Genomic DNA, 21081 nt, shown 5'->3' on the forward strand with positions numbered 1-21081 from the left:
CTGTTGTTTGATGAAAAGTTTGTTATCAAACTTAGTGCTTAGCTGCATTTTGTAGACTGTGAAATTTTGTAAAAAGGAATGACCAGCGCTTGCCCGGGTGGTCTGTGAACATTCAGAAGTTCAAAGTTTTGTGTGACTGGATATTTACCCAGTACTGAGACTTAGTGAGTCATTTTAGAATGAGAAATGGAACTGTAATTTTGCAAAGTATAAAAATGCTCCAATTAACCTTCAGATAGATTAGCAGCTTGGGAATGGATGGGAGAGTCCAGAGAGGAACCTTCCTGATGCCTGGCTGATTGTTCTGCAATGACTTAAGCGTATCAATTCCTATCTTTTCTTCTGAATCAAGTGGCAGAGATTAAGACATGAAAAATGGAAAGATAAACTACTTTCAAGCCTATTCTAGCTGGTAATTATTGGTTTACCTTACTTACCTGCTTCTACATTTCTTCAGCCTTTATGTGGGAAGGTTCAGACAGTATTTTTTATAACTGTATATGTACCTTGTACAATTCTTCCAGTGAACAGGATTCATTCTGGAAACTGAGTCAGTGTTGTCAGAAGCTAACGCATTAGAAATCTGCAACATCAGCCATCAGAAAGGTTGTACGTATCTGCCCATATAAAGTTGATTTGCATAAATGAGCCCCTTTGTTTCCTGAAAGAAATAAACTGAGAGTGAAGTTAGTAGTGGCAGAAGGCCACTGCAAGAAACAAAAGAGATTTATCTACTGACATCATAATAATCAATCTTAATTACTGAAATGTGTATCAGTTGTGTTTAAATGAAATCTGATTTTTTATCCTCTTAAATGTACATAATCTTCATGCTTCCTGAAAACTTCCAGAAGACTGGTCACACAGCATTTCCTTCCAATACTCTTTCTACTCTTTCATATTGCTGTTATTTGCAGGGAATGAAAGACTATTTGTCCTTGTTACTTGCATTTCTTGTTTCGTGTATGATTTCAGTTCTTGGAAAGGTTAAATGCTGTTTACCATGGAAAGGAGATAAATGTAGAAGTATCGTGCACCTTTACCTTTCTACATGGCTGTTGGATCTTTCTCATTTTACAGCTTTCAGTACAGTTCCAGACATTTGAGTAAATCACAACTAATTGGAGAAAATTCCATGGTGTAGTTGTGGACAAATGGACGACACCAGAAAACAATTATACACTTAGACTTCCAACTCTCATGTGTTGTGGTGAATATCCAGTTAATGTGTGTCAAGTCAGCATGCTATCTACATTTCTCCTCGTATCTTTATCTTCATACCAATTTAAGTCTAAAAGTTACCTGGTAATATTGTTGAAATATACTCTTTCTTCATCCAGAAGCTGATTTAGCTTTTAGTACAGGCCAATGATTTCATCATGTGGGTGACTGTACTTGTGAAATAAGCTTAGATGATCTTTGTCTTATATCTTTTGGAAAACTTCAGGGTTAGTTGAGCAGTCATACTACTGACTCTATTTTATGTGTTTTATTAACCTCCAGAGCTTATGTGGAAAGAGAAAAATACTTAAAGATTATTTTTTCTCTGACTGAGTTAGAGAAGATTCTGTGTTTATTAGGCTTCTTGTTTGAAATGTTTTTTTCTACATCTTATTTATTTTTTATGCTATTGCCAATAGTCCTAGAGGCTTTATATATATGTAAAATCTTGGTATTCATATCACCAAGAACTGCAAAAGTCAATATGTGCATCAAGATCTATAGCTCAACACATCAGTTTCTAAATAGCAAAGTCAAAAATTTTTTAAATGACTGACAGCATGTACTGTAGCCATGCCCATTTACCTTATATGTTAATTAGTAGTTTGTTGTTTGAAAGCATGTTTCAAATTATATTTCTGTATTAGTATGGCTCATTGAAAAACTAATGTAGATGCTGGTTAAGACATAAATAGGAACTTACTATTAGAGCTAGCAAGCCATAAAATAAATGCCCACTGACACAAATATCCAAGTATACCAGCTACACACCTGAAAGGCAGGAGAAAAGAGAAGTCATTGTGGGCTCTTATTTATAAATGAAGCCTGCCAGTGATAGTCAGGATATTCATCAGAAAAAAGGCCCTGGTGGATTCAGGGTTCTGCTGAAGTCCATGAGAGCCCATGTTAGAAATCAGGTAAGCAGCCGAGGTTCACTGATGCCCAAGGCCTTTCATTCCTGGGTTTATGGTTTGACTTTCATCTCTTTGTATGTGATCAGTTGTTTTCAGCCAACAAAATATGTTTATTTTATTTGTTCAAATCCCTATTCTAATCAATCATGGGATTCAGAAATATGGAAATTAGGAAATAATATGTTAAAAATAAAACATTCATCAGAAAAAAAGGCAAAACATTTTCTAAATCCTATAGGATATGCTATAATGATGAAATTAGAACTTACTGAAATGTAATGGTACAAAATCCAAACATTGTGTGGGAGTTTTCTCTCCACTTAATGCAACTTGTGATCTACAAATTTAGAAGAAGAAATGAGATTTCATTCTTAGCATACATGCCAAATTCAATGACACTTAACAAAGATGCTGAACAGTATGTTTTTCATTCATCATTCCCAGAGAAACATGTATTTGACCAGTTTAATTGTTCAAAGTGAAGCAGTGGTGGCTACCAAACTAACTAAAACCCCAAATATCCAATTCTTCTGGAGCATTTAAAATACACTCTGAAGCTTATAACATTTTGTGTGTAGTAGAATAATTTTAAAAGCTTTTTTCTTGTTTGTTATTTTTAAGAAAATATTTCTCTGAAAAATAAAACATAAACTATTAGTTTCTTTTAATAAATAAAGTGTAACAAACAAATGGTGTTAAAATTATGCAAAAGAATGGTCACAATGTATAGCTGGAGTATAAATGGTGGTTCAAATACCTGCATTTTATATTTAGATGCAAATTTGTAAACTCCACTAAGGTAAATTTGCTAAGTATTTAATATTATGTAGATATACCACTGTTATTTCTGCTTAAAATGGTAGATGCCTTATCTTAGATTCTATTTGCAGATCTACTTGTACCTCAGTTAAAATAGCATCTATATTCATGAAGTGAGTTTCTCCTTACATAGTAGCAGTAGGAAATACCTCTTCCTTATTCATTTACTTCACCTCCATGGACGAAAGTGGATTAATTTTTTTGTTATTTATAGACATCCCTAAAGACCATGGTCTTGCCATTTCCTTGTTTACATGGGCTGTGATGAAGTAGGTCTAATGGCAATATTGTAAATAAAATAGCTCCAAGGAATAACCTCCATCACTGAAACCTCATAATATCAAATGGTGGGCTCTGTCACATGCTACTCATTGACATCATGACTTAGATGTCCAAAAAACTCATCTTTCCCTCACTCCTGTTCTTCTTCCTGAAGCCAAACTCAATTCTGTGCACTAGCAATTTTAAGATTTAAATAACACTTATTTCCTGCTGGGTCAGTAAACCTGGAGTAAATCTTGGACTTTAATGCCAATTTAAAATTATTCTTTAGGGTTTATGTTATATTTCCAAACATTCCAAGTATGTTTTGCTAGATGCTTTTAAGATGATAAGATGATTTTTTGTGATTGTTTCAGAAACTTATGAACTCACTTGTCTTTGGGGAAATACTTTGTCTTTTGTAAGTAAATGGAATTTGCCAGATCTTCAGCTCATATAAGAGTTTGTCACTCCAAAATACTTATCTAAGGGTAGTTGTATTTAAATTTTATGGAAAAGTAATCTAACATTTTGTCCTAATGTTTTCTGTTTGGTTCAGAAGATGGAAACAGCATGTGCATGTCTTGAGATAACACCTGGTAGGGACAGATTGCAGACTGCTGATTACAGACACTGCCCTTTAGCACACAGCCCCACTCCCTCGGTGATACAGCTCAAGAGCGATCTCTTGATTTGCCACCAGAAGTGCACTAAAATGCAGCAGTTCAATACACACCCATCTTTACTCAATTTAAAGCTTTTTAATGGAATGTCAGTCAAGTACACAGTTATAATCCATACCTTATTACAGAGTACCATACACATGCATTTTAAATAGCACATTTTCTTAACTTAAACCATTTTCTTTTCTAGATACCATTACAACTAAGGAATCAATTGTGATTATGGTAAAAGCCACAAATTATTTATTACTTAATGTGATTATTTCATTGCTAATTAAAAAAAAAAATCACCCTCCTATCTGATTTTCTATTTAACCAACATTTTCTATTTTCCAAACATTAAATACTTTTCCATGGTAATTTCTCCCCTATCTTAATGTTACCTGTCATAGGATTTGAGTATTTTCCAAAAATTAATTAGACTCACAACAGCTCAGCAATCTCATTTACTTTTAGCCTCACCCCTTCCACCATGATCCGTGTCCTATTTTCTTCTTTGTAGCTGATTTTTATAGTGACTATGAGGATACTAATTTGAAGTGAGTTTTCAGCTTTGTTCTGAAAGCTGAGAAAATTGTGGTCAATCTAATGTCCTCTGACAGGGAATCTGAAATCTTTTGTTCTGTTTATTGAATTAGCCTATCTTCTGCTCCCGTGAGTTTCGTTTTTCAGATTGATAGATCCATGATTAATACAAAAGAGAACAACTGAGGATGAGTCTTCTCATGTATAAATATATTCTGCAGCACATGGGGAAAAAACATTTCTTACAGGACTTTCACGGATAGAGACCACATCTTTGGCCTGACCATTTTAAAGGATAACAACACTCAGTGTTTGTGGTACTTCTGTTGAAGTAATATAAATGTCAGTAATTCATTCAGGCAGTTTTCAATGAAAAAGCCAGGACCTAATCATAAGACAACAGGCTTAGGTACAGCTTTGGAGTCAACCTTAGGTGGGAAAAGGCATTTTTCAAAAATTTTAACTGTTCAGTCATTGTATGATTGAATGCCAAGCTATCCAAGTGAGCTGCTTTGGTGCTCTAGCTAACAGGAGAATCCATCAGTATAAGGGGATAGGCTGGAAGATGATAGCTTTAGCAAAATTTAACTCAATAGTCTCTTCTTGACATTTTGTATCTTGATAGAATGTGAATTTGTACAACTTCTGTATTTTAAGAGCTGATTCATGTGAGACACTGGGACAAGTGAAAGCTAAGAACATTTTTGAGATAAATAAACAATATGGTGGAGCTATTGACACATCGAAGATTTTGGACTATCAAAGTTACTCCCCAAAGAAAATAACTCTGCCAATAGAAGTATTTTTGTTAAAGATGTTTCTCAAAATAATTTTTGAGAAAATCCTCAGAACAAAACACTCAAAAAGAAAGAAAAAAAAATTAAATATAATGCATTCCTTAGATTTTCTTTGTATTTGTGTAAGAAGTGGGGTGTTGTTGTGGTTCTCTTAGAAAATCAAATACAAAATTCTATTGATTTCTTTTACTATTGAATAGACATTATGAAGCATTAGGGAATTGATGTCCATTTCACATTTTTAATCTGCTGTATAGAATACTTGAGATGTGTGCACAACATCCCAGTATTTGTTTGTAGTAGCAAATTTAAACTAATTCAGGAACATATGCATTATATACGAAATACTTAAAGTTCCAGCTGAATAAACACTTACATTTGCCATCAATTTCAAAGGTCTACAAGTAGACTTTGTGCACAATTTAAAATGAAAAATGTGTAGTACATGCATCTGACCTTTTTCATTTAAAATGCTATTCTGCCTTATCTAAATTATATATGGCTTGGATCTTTCTGTATTAAATAATTGTAGGTGGAAGGATGAAGCTTTGTGTATAATATTTCTCCACAATACATATTTATTGGCATTCAAGCAGGTTTTATTATCAATACTTATTGTAGCAAGTGTGACATCATGTGTCAGGAACCCTGAAGTATTTCAGCATATATGGCTAGTAATAGATGTGGTTAATGCCCATTAACACTTTTAAAGGAAAAGTGAAATAATATAATACATCCATGTTCTAGGGAAGAAATACAGAGTTCAGTATCAGGGTATTGGTTGGGGGAGAGGGTTTGGCTTGTATTTTTCTGGGATTTGTGGGGTATTTTGCAGAGGTATTACTATTTTGAGATAAAATCCAATTACATTAATTTTAAAAGAATTTTATTAGCATGCTTTTATCAGCTATGACTCAAATGCAATCTTTAGTTGTTTAAATGGAAAACTTGAGTTGCTAAATGAAAGCACATTCACTTGCTGCAAGTACTCAGAAACAAAGCAGCATGAGTTAAAACCATATAAGTGAGAAATGGTTGTCTGACATAGGAAGTTCTTAAAATGTATTTCTGGAAGACATTGCTGATGATGCTGAAGTCAATAGAATGATTTTTTTTCTTCCTCTGTTAAAGCAATGTGATTTCCTTCAAAATAAGCTGCATGGCACGTTCTGAAAGTAAAGTGGCAGGTTTTAGAACTATACTGGCAAAGGGAAGAATGATTGCATTCTGATTTGCATTAATGTAAAAAAAATCACTACAGGAGGAAGAAGTTAATCCCACTCCTATTAACACATCACTCATGAAAATGAAATCATGGCATTTGATCTTCCTCTCAGTGAATTCAGCATATTGAGTTTAATAGAAAGTCAACCTCATCACAGCTAAGTCCAGCACTGGCCCTGCTATTCTAATTAGACTTCCAAAATATTAGTTTCTTTTTTCCCTCATCTTTTTACTTCATTTCTGGTGTGCAATTTCACCAAAATGTAGTAGACTAATCATTAACTGGCAGCAGCACAGAGACTGAAACTTTAAATTGACAGTCACAGCAGTAGAATACCAGAAATTTATAGAAGCATAACCATTTCTTCTGCTGGGTGTGTGATAATTGTTTTTCTGCTCATTTACATCCAAAAGTAATTAAGCACTACAAAAAAACTGTGTACTGTAGTATTGGTGCAAAGTCTGCTGTTTGGAGGTTATGCAGAAATTCCATGAAAACATCACAGTGGGAACTGTTGTTCATTTGCATTGTCACTTCCTAAAAATTTGCAGAAACATACCCTTGAAAGAATTAGGTCACACAAAATGTGGCCTAAGGGCTTCTCCTTTCTGTTTTCCCCAGTGGAGTCCTGCAGCTGATGTGATAAAAACTGTTCTACATCAATAATTTTTTGAGTTTATGTTTCCTGAAAAATTTATTTGGCTTATGGAAATAAACCAACTTTATCATTCAGTGGGAAAATTTCTTGTCTTTCCTTTCAGACCTGATTTCTTGATACAAATGCAGAGGTGTTACCGTGCATGTAAAGTTGTATAATAAAAGTTGGCAACTCTTAATATCTTCTGAACCTTCTTTAGACAAACCATGCATTAGAAATGCATGTCATAGTAATGTAAGAAAATTATTACAGGAAGCTTTGCTTTCCCTGGATATTAAAACTTACATATAAACAAATACAACTTCAAAGTAGAGGAATTTTCTTTCTCATGACATTTTTTCGTGAAGTCTCAGAGTGTTTCATGGTCACATGTGCCTTTTGCTTTTAGAGGTGTAAGGGATAGCTGTTGTTTTCTGGTGCTATTGATAATGTGAAAAAAGCTAAGAGATAACAACATAGCAAGTCTTTTCTTATTTGAAATAAGCTAATTGATCACTGTAGTGGGCAGAGAAAAGCTAACTCTCTCTCTCATTTACTTTTCTGAAACTCATTGATTTACATGGTGAGACATGACTATCGCTGGCAGCAGGTTTATGCCCTTCATTTCTTAATACGTTGTATATGCTTATTTCTTTAGTTAGGAAATGTTTTGATATAAATAAACACTCTTTAGTCCTGATTTTGCAATCACTTACACATTTTCATGACAGTTTCCTGAGTCAAGCCTATATCTGCTTATGATACCAAACTCAGCATTTTATATACCATGAACTTTATCTTATTGGGAAAATTTCCATGAATTTTGTTGAATTCCACTTTCCAAAGCTTCTCATATACATATTTTAATATTTTATCTATCTTCCTGTATTTTCTCCTCTTTTTTTGATTTCATGTCTTTTGGGGATGTTTATGGCAACATCTCACTTATAATTACAATAATATAGATGATTCTTACATCTCATTTATGCTTGCTCACTTTGTCGTATGGTCATAGAAGTTTTTCCTTGAACATTCAGAGGGATGTCATGTAAGTACAACACAAAAAGACCATCTTTATATAATTTCTATAAATTGTGCAGTACAACAATATCTTTAACTGTTATTAAAATATAAATAAATAGACAAGGAATAAGCTTTAGATCATTTATTATATCCGTAAAAACATAAACAGCCATAAATAAATGAATATAGATTCAGAATAACCATCTGTTAGGAAGTTAGTTCAAGTCAAAACACTTAAAAATTGGCACTGTAGACTGTATTCATGTAAATATGTATTTAGACATTTAAATATCTAGCCTCATGTACAGATGTTCTGATTCACTGCAGCCTTCATTTGGGAACTGCTAAAGGCTCAGGATCGACCCACTCAGGTAGCTGCTGAAAATTGGATTCAGGTGCTAAACTTTGTGTTTTTCTGAAATATTGGCACAAGTTCATAGTCTAACAATAGGTCTGTCTCCACAGCTGCTTCCTTGCCAAATCATAAGGCAGAGGTCACAAGAGCCTTTCTCCATGATTAAATAATTTGATTATTAGGTGAAATCTCCCTGATCATGAAAGATGCAGATTTGAAACCACATAGGCTGGGTTTGTTTCTGCTTCCAGGGAGGGTGCTTCATCACTAGGTTTTCAAACTGTAAAAACTAAGGCAGCCATTTCTGCCCTTGCTCTTTTTTTTTTTTTTTTTTTTTTTTTTGGCCTGCCTTAAAAACACCAGGCTTAATGGGCCATAAGGTTATTCTTTTCTGTAAATCTTCCCAGCCGCCCCCTCAACTCACATAGCTTTTAAACTCATTGTCCAAATTCAGTCAAACTGAAAAAGGGGCAAAGCTTCTGGAAAAATAAGTGTCTGGGTAGGAGGGAGGGATCCAAATTCACGTCCTGGTGAGAGAGCTGTGGGTAGGGTATGCAAGAGATATAAGGTGTCAAAACATGCCTTAGCTCATACCCTCTATTAGCTGGTAGAACTCGTGGGAAACAAGTTGTCATTGTAAAGAGGTGTAGTGCAAAATCAGCACACACACATGGGAAACAGGCATCACTAGAGTTTCATGACACAACTTGCTTTTGAGGAAATCATTCAGTCTCACCCAGAAGGAATGGCAATAGCTGTCTACCATCAGGAAAACTCCTGGGCTGTAGCCCCAGGCCAAATGCAAATATTTAAGTCACAGAGAAAAGGTCTTCTGCTCCCTGATCCCCACTGGCTGCCTCTGTGAGACTCACTGATCAGCCCTTCAGTCACCTGAACATGCTCTTGGGAATCCAACTCCTACTGTATGCTGAGAGGTAAATTTAATGCAACCCTACTGGGTCCCCTGCAGAGCCCGCACGTATTAGGTGTTGCAATTCCTGATATGGTCTACATTTCTGTTCTGGCTGTTAAAGATTTATACCACAGTGTTGTCTCCTGCATGGTGTCTCTAATTCTGCCTGTTTTCACAGTTGTCTTCTGTGGATGTGTGAAGTTAAGTCAGTCTGTTAGCTGAAAATTGTGAGTGCTATTATTGTTCCTCTCCTATAAAATCAAGTTCTTATCTTCTCGTGCCATTTCCCCTACAGAACTAGAACCATAACCCCAAGTTTAAGCCATTCTGACTGCTAGATAAAGATAGATTACAAGGGCAAAGATATGTAAATAAATTAATACTAGCTTGACTTCTTCAATGTCTTCTCAGGACTCAGTGACAGTGGTTATAATCTCTGTCAGACAACTATCAGCAGTTTCAGGAACAGTTGAGGCAGATGGCTGAGGCACTAGATCTGATAACAAGCATGCCTGAACTTACTGACTTCTCTGCATTTTTGGATATTAGGTAGAGAGGAAAGCTTATGCCTCTGTAAAATGAGGATATTAAAAAAACAGCAAAAGATTTCTGGGTTATACTTTTGGGGTGTGGTTTTTTTTGTTTTTTTATGGTTTTTTTGGGGTTTTATTTGTTTGTTTGTTTGTTTAATCTATACAATTAAAGGAAAAGAATACAGTAGCACAGAAGAGAACTCAAGCACTGGGAGGCTGTTGGTACCTCTCTTCTCACAGACTGGTAACAGGTTCAGTTCACTTCCTCTATCTTATGAAGTCAATTCTTTAGCGGATACCCACCTTCCTGTAAGAGCCCTGTGCTTGCGTTAATGCAGTTGACATTCCATTCTAATCATTTCCAAAGCAGACTTGGGAGTAAGTAAGTAGGTAAGATTCTTACTCATAACTGTAAAGCAAAGATATTGGGTTCTAGCATCACATGTGCAGATAAGCCTATCTACCCTTTAACCATGTTTTGCTACAGAATTACAGCAGAAAGTCAACAGGCTCAGATATAACATGTCAATTGGCATCCAGTGGGATATTTTTAGTTACACTGTGGAATTATTATGCTAAACCATAATGCATGTATTCTTTTAGTTAGAACCTTTATGAAGCATACTTCAGAAAATTAACTAGCCAAAGGAATGTCCTTCCCTTCCTCCACTTTCAGCCTTTGTTTGTCTTATACTTTTCCCATGCCCACATTCTTCTCCCTGGGACAAGAAATGTCAATTTTACTTATCAGTCAAGCACCCAATAAACTTTGGCTGTGTTAGGACAAGTAATTCAGGAGGACCTTTCCAGATACCACCATCCAGTGATGACATTTCTTGGTGACTCATGAATTTTCCTCACATTATTTTATGGAGACTAGTGTATGTTATTCTTTTCCCTTAAAATAACATTGTTATTTCCTTCAAAAATCACCATTCTGCTCTAGCTACTGTTGTCAAAAAATGCTCAGTGATATTTTTCTGATGCAGAATTTTGTCTTAATCTTGAGTTACTGCTTCCATGGGTACCAATTCAGCAGCAGTGCAGCTGCAAAGTTGGGTCAGAGACCTGTAAACTCACTGCAGCCATTAGCATTAAATAACATAGAAGATGAAACAGCCATCTGTGGTCTGCTGGAGAAAAGTGATAAAAGAATTTTGTGAGATGTTTCTTCTTCCTTTCTTCTGGAGGCTGACCCTATCCACTAAGCAATAAGCATTTCAGGGAAACTTCAAGAGAATATTAGTCTTGAAATATTTCCCACTTAGATATTAGTCATGCTGACATCCAGGTTATCTTTGCAAGGTGTCCCAAATTTATCTAAAAAGCCCTTCATGACTTTCCTTCATAGGAATGGACATTTTATTGTTATTAATGTAAAGCTGATTACAATGTGTACATGTAATCTCAGATCACCCAAGTGCGAGAAAGCATATTTAAGTTGCCATGGAAGAATTTTCTTGACAGCTTTTTACTTTTGCACTTCATTATAATACATGAAAATGCAAACTTCAAATATTCAAGCACATTGTGCTCTGCTGTGCTGTAAAACTGTTTTCTTGGCTGTTTGAAAGCTCTAGGCCAGCCTGAGCATTCAGTAAGAGCATTCAGCCATATCAGTTGCCTCCTCTCTTGTCTCTTCCTCGCTGACCTGACATGCCATGTATGTGTGTGTGTGTGTGTTTGGGAGCTGTTTTCCTTCGCAGGCCAAGCAGCTGGAAGCTTGTCAGGCACCGGGGCTGGAAGGACTGCAAGATGAAGGAGTGATGAATAGGGAATTAAGATTGTGGTTACAAGATGTAGCATGCTTTAGCAATGTTAGAGGACAAAAATGGTCGTATTTTCCAGGATTGGCTGGAGAATGATAAATGACAAAAAACTCTCATGCTTTAAAGTGCTGGCATGGAAACAAATCAGAATAGCAAATGCTCAAATGACCAGTGCGGAGGAGATGAGATTTCTGTAACTACTTCACTGCCTATAGATACATGATATGTGCAGCAGTTTTGGACAAGCAACTACAAATTCACCTGAAAAGCAAATGTATTTTCTGTTTTTAAGCATGACTGTTGAGGTTCACTGCTTTTGTAATGAAGTGGAAGGGTATTAAGAGAAGCATTACAAAGTGAACCCGAGGTGCTGCATTGTTAGCAGTTGGAGGCTATCTGTGCCATGACACCTGTATGATCAGTGTTAACCAGGTTCCAATTCTCAGTGCTCAGCATGTCATGTATCCTCTTTGCACACAGAAAAGCCACTTCTACACCCATGTGTAGTTCCAGAACAGATGTTTAAAGGTCTTTTATTCAACAACCTTAAGGCATTATATGCTTCTGGATGATTGCAATTTTTCAAGTGTAAGCAAGAAGGAGCAGCGGTTTTTTCCCTATATATATTTATTTTATATTAAAATATACAAATGTATATATGAATAAATATAAATATAATTTATATTATGTAAATATATATTTACATTCATAAATACATATTTTCATATATTCAGACATGCCAATAATAGAATTGTGTCATGAACACTGGAAATCAGAAAAATATATTCTTCATTCTTACTCCTATTTCTAAGACCTTTGTTTAATTTTTATTTTTATCAGAAAAAATGCTGTCTGGAATGGAAAAAATAGCCTTTAATTAATAATTTTTACTGGAATATCTCTATTTTCTTAAAACAATGAAGAAAAGTAATTAGGTGTAATAAAATAAACATATGGGATATATTAAAAACAGTTTTTTTAAAACATATTTTAATATATGTCAATACTAATTTTACCTCAAAAAACTGCTCATCATTTCCCATCCTGTTGGTTTTATACTCACTAATTGTATGCAATTACTTCATTGTTACAAACAGATGTATTTATGCCTTACTAAAATGCTTGTGTTTTAATAACACTGTGATCCCTTCGTGAAAGCATTAGGAGTACATTTTAATAAACACAGCCTAGAGTCTGTGATATCTTTAGTGGCACAGTAAATAATGATTTTATATGAGATAATAAAGAAAGTAATCTTATAAACATTATATAAGTGGCAAAACAATAGGTTTTTCTGTGTATTGCAAGAGTGTGTCAGTCTACAAAATCTGAATAAGTGGTCTAAGTCAGGTTACTGACGTGTAAATATCCACTATCACCTGGTACTGGTGTGATTTAGACAAGAAGGAGACTGAGTGTTTTCCAGTTAAGAGTCACTGATGAAATAGTTTTTATTCACTTTTCTTTTTTCACACTTAATTCAGATCCCTAAACCTCAAAAAAAAAATTCAGTCTGAATCTGGTCTATGTATGGTTTCTACATTTTTTTTCAAAAAGCTTCAACTTACCCAATTCAAAAGCCATGAATCTGCAGAAATACCACACCTAGGGGACACAATTTCTTTTCTCTTTTTATCTGTTTTGCATTTCTGTAAGACTACACATTATAATACATTTTAGTTATATAAAAATGGGCTTTTTTATGTTTGCTTGAAAAGCTGTTATGAATTCAAATTTATGCTTTTCTTAATGTAAAATATATAGCTGTTAACTAGCTTTTGATAAGTATTTATTTTTATGTCCTTCATAAAAAGAAAGCAAATTCACATCATGGGAAGGCTATTTTTTTATCTATAATGTGAATTAATTCAACTGGAAAAATAAAGGAAGAGTAATCAGAGTACCCAATTCATTTGTGTATATATATATATATAAAGACACACCAAAAGGAGATATCCAAGGAGATATCCTGATCCTTATAATACTGATACCTGTGGAGCAGGATGTTCCTTTATGTCTGACTTGAGGATAAAATAGCACATTCCAGTTTCAGTGCCAGTTGTCCTTTAGACTGCTTAAATTCTGTCCTTGTCCTACAGCAATGAAAGAAGTCTTGGCAAATCCACACAGTCATTCATAGCTTTCATCTCCTTGTCCTTTCTCAAATCACTGCTAAAACACCCTCTGTTGACTTCAGGATCTTGTTTATTTAGCTTATTTAGGGAAGAGTGAAACTAGAAAACTGGCAGCTTTAGGCATGTTCAGCATCCTATAGGCATATCCAACTGCTTGCTCCCATTATTTTGATGGGAAATTTTTAATGCATTGACCTATTTTTATATGGTCGTGTTCACAGAATCACAGAATAGTTAAGGTAGGAAAGGAGATGACATAGGCCAACCCCTCCTGCCAAGGCAGGGTCACCCAGAGCAGGTGACCCAGGAACGTGTCCAGGTGGGTTTGGAATGTCTCCAGACAGGGAGACTCCAGGGCCTCCTTTGGCAGCCTGTTCCAGCGCCCTCCTCAACATAAAGAAGTTCTTCCTCATGTTGAGGCGAAACTTCCTCTGACAAAAAAATGGCTCACCCTTCTGTCACAAAGTTAGGAAAGCAGTTGTTAAAGTCATTTTTGTTCTCTGTGCAATTTTTGATGGGCAAATAGGCTGAATAGACTTCTTAAATGGTAATGATTTTGAATGGCAAAATTAGGCACAACCAGTTCCATTAGCTCATGGCAGATGTACAAGCATAGCAGCAGTTATTAACACAAAGTAATGGATTATTGAACTTTTTGCTTGTGAAGGAAAACATAGGGTTCCCCCTTAAAAGCATTTTGGTTGCATTAATAAAAAACTTCCAATTGGCGGAAAGAGGATGGATTGCTAAGCATCTTGGGTTCAAGTATGTGTGTAACTCAATGTCACAAATTAGCTGGTTTAGGATTGTGTTTCATATTGAACTCAGTGATCTTTGAAACACTTGAGGACTTTCAGGTTTGTCACTTTGAATTACATTAAAAAATAAATTATGTTTATTCCACACACATGCAAAGATTTGTTTTTTCATGGTTTTAATTCCTTTTGCATTAATGATGCTATATTTGGATGAGAAATTAATGGGATGAACAAACATATTTCACATCAGTCCAGCAAAGCTATGCAAATTTTGCGCACACAAATATGACTTCCAACCAAAAAAATATTATTTACTTTTTACTAGCCTATATACCTCTAAAACAACTGGCAGAACATCAGATTCACATAACTGGTGCAACTCTCGTTGCATGTTAAGCATGATTTGTGACTAGAATATTGTTTTGCAATAGTAAATGTTGTCCCAAGGCCAATGAGATGTCAGCCTCCAAATTCCATTCCCCTGTTGAGCATACTATTTGTCTAAGATTATTTAACTCTGCTTTGTTTGATATTGATCTGTAGCACTAACATAGGCAAACTTCAAAGTCTGAATTATTGGAGAAGTTTAAGTACTTATAAAGGAAAAAATATTTGCTTGTTTTTTACTGCATTGATATGTTTGCTAATAAATTTTGTTACAAAACCTGACTTCTTTTTCATTCTTTTATTTCTAGTAAAAAAAAACAAAGAGCAAAAAAAACAAAATCCCAAAACCTGGGCTTAGAAAGGATTACATGTGATATTGATAACATTTCCTGGAAATGGAAAAACTGCGATAACAGCTGCTGTGTTGGCTCATTTTCAGCTGGGTTTTTTGGTTTGTTTGGTTTCGGCTTTTGTTGGGTTGTTGGTTCTTTTTTTTTTTTTTTTTATTCCAGCAATTTGCAAGTAGTTGCTTACTATCTCTAGTAAGCTTACATCATTAGTAAAACATCATTTCCATGTTTCCTGTCCAATCAGAACACTTCCTCTACTTGCTGACTTGTTGACTTTCTGAATAGCATTTATAGTAAGAGCTCTTTCATTTCACTATAAATGCTTATTTGTAAAATAACTAAAAACTGGCTGCATATGGAAGATAACTATAGGAAGAATCTATATTTTATGCTAAAGCAAATTGCCTCCAATGAAAATTAAGAAAATCTTTCTAGGACATGATGAGCTGAAATGTCTCTATATTAGTATTCTTTTTAAATTCTAAGCATACATGCCTTCTTGGATTGAAATATTCTTCTGCAATCTCTGCAGTACTGTAGCATTGGAAAGTGATAAACACTCAGCACTAGTGATGAAAAATAGAAGGAAGAGCCAAGTAAAGCAAGAGACAAGGAACTCAAGTGTTGATAGTATCAAAAAATATATCTGGGCTAATTCAAAGATTTGGCCTTCTCAGGTTATATTAATACATTCAGCCTTAATGTTTTAAAGTGCTTTGAAATGTATGTGTTAATTTCAGTTTTTAAAATTATGTTTCATGATTTCAAATCAGACTGTTAATGAAATTCTATTACTTTTCCAGCAAAATTTGTGCTTTTTCCCTGGAATAAGATTAAGCTTCCAAAGGCAGTGTTATATGTGTGGTAATCTGTTACTACACCAAAAGTTTAGATTTTTTTTTGTATCAAAACAGATAATAATTCTCCCTATAACATTTGTAACTCCAGCAAGTACTCCTTCATGAAACAGATGTTCATATTTAAGGAGTAGCACTCTCCTCCATCACATTTGAAATGGCTGGTGAAATTCCCTACCAGCCCAAGGGGATTTCTGCACCCTTTCCCATTCTTGGATCACTCAGTGCTGAGCAACTGGAGGTGTTCCACCCTGAGCAACATGATCTAGCTTTGGAAATGAGGCTGATTTAGAGCAGAGCATTTGGACCAGATGACTCCAGAGGTTCCTTCCAACACAAAGTACTCTGCAAGCTCTCTAGCTTTGGGACCAGTCTACCTGAGGCCAGTTTGCACTTTGTGTGTACGTAATCTAGCCTTATCCTAAAGAACATTTAAAACTGATGTTCACATTGCTCTGAGCCTTCACAAAGGGAACATGGGGTTCTCTGTCTGGGTTAGTAGCAACCACAAGTTACGACCTCCTGGTGTCTCTTCCTTGCCCTGCCTGAGTGAAATGAACTGGAAATGCCCCACTGTTTCTTAGCAGACAGGAGGGGTTTAGACTCTTACCCTCTGACTTCTCACAGACTTTCAATTAAATGAACAGGGAGACTGAACTACCTCATTCTTCCTGGAGCTGACAATTTCCAAGCAGAGTTCTGAGTCACAGTGATAGGAGTGGTGCAAAGGAGCCTTCCTCTCTCCCCACACTGACTCATCAGGGCTTTCATTTCCCACTCCAGTCAGGAAGCCAACACATTCTATGACAATTAAATTTATCCTAACAAGAAGACTTTGGAAGCTTAATTAAGCTCTGAACTGTGCCTGAGTAGTGAACTTACATGATGTGAACCCTGACATGGATGCATGTCAGTCTGTAGCTGAAATCAGCTTCCATTTATTTCTTGGTATTGGTGATGACTCCTGGAAGGAAAGAAAGCCCTGAAATTTTCCTCAAAAAATTTTAATGCTAGTTTGTACCGCTTAATTGCATTTTGTTATGTGACAGGCTCAATCACATTGCAGCTGGGATTTTTGTTTTGAAGTAGCATTCAGATCAGCATGTTGCATTCCTGTAGTCATTCTAATTGCTGAAAATACATGCTAGTTTGACTAGGGTCAACTAAGCCACTTAAAATGGATTTTTGCCATAGTTATATTTTACCATAAATAGTACTTTAATTGTCAACAATAAAAGTCGAGAATCATGGTTTGTGACTCATACTTTCCTTGGAAGTCACTTTTCTTACCTTTCAGTATCTCTGTTTTTCAAGACTCAAAAGGAAGGAATGATGCCTGTCTTTCCAAGGAGTTTTATTGTTTTGTGTACCAAAAAAAAAAAAAAAAAAAAAGCCCACTCCAAACTGTTATACCAGAGCTCTTTGTTAACTAGTAGCACTTCAAAAACTTCTGCTAAGAATCAATTGTTCCAAGACAAGCTGAAGTACACAAGTGTGACTATATACACTTAAAATCAGTAAAGAAACACTTTCTTCAGTAAAGCACAAAGGAATTACATTTGACTTACAATTTGATTAAAAATGTCCTCTAAACAGGGAACATGGGGCTGTCTACACAGTCACTTCAGAAATTTCTTTTAAATGTTTTTTCAATACTAAGCATTCCTCAGATATTTAACATTTGTGGAAAATCTAATATCCCAAGATCTGTGACATCCATGCAATAACAGGTGTATGAAAACCCTGCCCTTAATTTGTGTAAAGCAGAACCTTTGGAACAATCATCACCAGGAGCAAGCTCTTGTGTCTGTGAAATACTTACAAGCAACATATTTAGGAGATTAAAAACTCCTCTTTTTGAGATTTGGCTTGCCTTGAAGTGAAATCTAATAAACTAAAGGAATGTCTTGGGCACTTTCAGGTGCTAACAAATGTCTAGAATTAAGAATAGATCTGAGTGAGCTCTGAAGGTTGGTTTATCTTTCTTGTCCACTCCAGGATGCCCAAACTGCCATATCAGGGTTATAGAGCATAGAGAGAAACTTGCTCATCCTTCTTTAAAGCAGTAATATTTTATGTTTGTAGCATTGCCCTAGTGAAATTTTAAAATGAAATGACATGAAATACAAATAACACCAGAATTATCCCAAATCATGAATAGAAGCATGTCTAGACTCAAATACAAACCACCTTTTATAGCAAAATTCAAATCCTCCTCTGTTCCCTGCCAAAGGCTGAGATCAGTCCCTGAGGGCCTGAGCAGGGTTTCCCTGGCTACAGCAGCTGGCACTGGCAGGGCACAGGGAGTGCCGCTCCTGGCCTTGGTGTGCCGCTGATTACATCAGCTAACACAGGTCTCGACAGGTGCAGGGACTTTCACTTCACTTTAAGCACCATTAAACCTTTGGTGCATGATTTGGGAGATTGGGAACTAACTTTTTGATCCAGGAAGGGCTGGGATCAGGGATCCTGATTGTAATCCTCTAGATCTGCCAGTAATCCTTCAATGCATTTCTTCTAAACATAGAAATAACATTTGTTCTGAAATGAGTTCTTGGTGCATACTGAATTTGCCAGACGTTTCACTTTGAGTCAAAGATATGACAAATGTGCTTCCTAGCATTTTCATGTTGATTTATTCTTCCTCATAAAGGACAACTTCATGAAAAGTTTGAACCAGATCCATGTTCACACTTTACATATGCAACATTTTTGTGGCTGACAAAGCTGGCTTCTCAGGCAAACTAACTTGGAAATAAAGTCAAACCAGAGAAGGGCTTGCTGAGACCCTTATACTTCAATGGCTATTTTTTTCCAACTAATCATTATTATTACAAGTAGATATTTACCCTTAGGTTCATTGGACAGATCATTCTGACTCATGCATTTAATGGATGTTGTCCTCTTGGGCTAATGCATTTAATATTTGCATGAAAGCTTTGCTAATTCATATAACTGCATAGGATAGCCATTTTAGTACTTACCAGGTGACATCAATGCTGACATAACCTTTCCAGTTTTGTTGGTTGTAGCTTGTGTCATGACACTGGTGTGAATTATGACAGTCTTGAGGATACAAACCTTCATAAAACACAGATGGTCTGCAGGAAAAAAAATTGTAATGATGGTCTACACATCACACATTCAGTCGTCCCTTGCAGACTATTTCCTTTATCATTGCCTCACACTCTTAGGTACCTTTTAATCAAGCATCTAAGACATAATTTTTTGTACAGACTATGTTCTATAATAAAGATTATAACATGCAATTCTGGAAAATACCTCTGCTCCCAGCATTATCGCAGCTTCTCATTGGCCTCCCCCAGACTTCCTTAGAAATGTATCACCATTACTTCCAGACAGCTGATTTTTTTTACTACTTCTTTGAAAGAACGATGAAAGCTGTGTAAGCTCATTAGCAGAGCATGTGTGTAGGCTTAAAATTACAGATAATAGACATATGGTTGGAAAGTCAGTAATTCCTTTACGTATTTGCCAAGACTTAGGTCAAGGTTCAGGGTTTCCTTTGCTCAAACTGGTGAAATCAGAAATACCTCCAGGTGTTCTGGGGAGGGCTTGCACTGCACATGCAAGACAGGTGATGAGGCACAGTTATCTCAGTTGCCGTCTGCAAGAGCATGTTTATTCTAAATTGCACCCAATTGTGATGTGCTTTTCTTTTTGTATAAGTCAATCCTTTTTCTAATAGTTCTTGGTGTTCTCTATGCAGTCTCATTTTGTGTTATTTGTAACATAACACTAAATTCATTGTAATAAATTTTGATGTCACAACCCTGGCATTTCATGTCAGTGAGATTAACAGTTAATGTATTGGAAAATATTTGTGTGCTTAAAAGTAATTATCATAAAAAATAAATTACCTCCTTCCCACTCAAGAATCACAGTCCTCATATGCCACATCAGTATTTGTAAAACCATTTCATATAAAGTGACATAAATATGTGTAAAAAGTCAGATATTTTACAGAAAAATTCATCAAAAGGATGATTTTTGCCCAGGTTCACCAGCTGTTTCTTCATGATCATGGTTCTTCAGTTTTTGCTGTTAACAAAGCCACAAGTTTTAAACCCTGATCTTTGGGCTTAGATTTAGGAGAGGATGTGAGGATTGGAGCAGTTGTACATCTACACAGCATCAGCCTGGGGATCTAGAAGCAACAGTGAGGGCAAAATCTACCCTTGCCTTTGTGTTTGCCCTGTTTCAAATGTGAAAGGCCAGCTCTGCCGGAGGAGCTGCATTGTCCTGACAAATGGGTCTTTCTCTGGCTGAGTGAGAGTGCTACTGATTGTTTGAGATGTTGGCATGGGCACATTGTCACCACTGCCCAGAGTGAGGCCACTGGCTGCTGCATGTGGGCAACCCTAGAGCAGTGTGACAGCTCCCCACTACACCAAACCTGGTCTGAGTACATTTTGCTCCTTCCAAATTATTTTCATACATGTATTGGAGTATATTTCAGATGCTTTTTCAGATACTTTTCAGAATATTATTTTAGAACCAAATGAAAACTATTTTCCTTCTTTAAATCTCTCAGCAACTTTGTAGGTAAAGTTATTTCTTATTGCTCTTGTTTTGTTATCACAGATGCTTATACTGATTTTTAAAGAATTATGATCTCTGTGCATGAGTGTGTATCACCCTTACTAGTCCATGTTAGACAAACCAGCACTAAATGCTCCTGTGTATGGGGACTGCAATAATTTGTCCTTTTGCATTGGCTTAATTTTACACATTTTTCAGGAAGCTGAAATTGAATGATGTTATACTCCATGTTATACTCCATAAAAATCTCTTTTAGCCAGGTTGCCTCTATGAGGAACAACATGAGTGTGTGAATATAATGACTAATGTGGAGCAATCCCAAACTAATATCTATTTACTATTTCAAACCATAACAA

General features: G+C 35.7%; 1 protein-coding gene across 7 annotated transcripts in view; it reads left to right on the forward strand.

The window, feature by feature from the left end:
- PACRG (parkin coregulated) overlaps positions 1 to 21081 on the forward strand; it is a 211668-nt gene that overhangs the window by 187026 nt on the left and 3561 nt on the right. The gene's annotated exons all lie outside the window — the stretch shown is intronic.

Source organism: Zonotrichia albicollis, chromosome 3 (genome assembly GCF_047830755.1).
Source record: "Zonotrichia albicollis isolate bZonAlb1 chromosome 3, bZonAlb1.hap1, whole genome shotgun sequence".
Classification (NCBI taxonomy): Eukaryota; Metazoa; Chordata; class Aves; order Passeriformes; family Passerellidae; genus Zonotrichia; species Zonotrichia albicollis.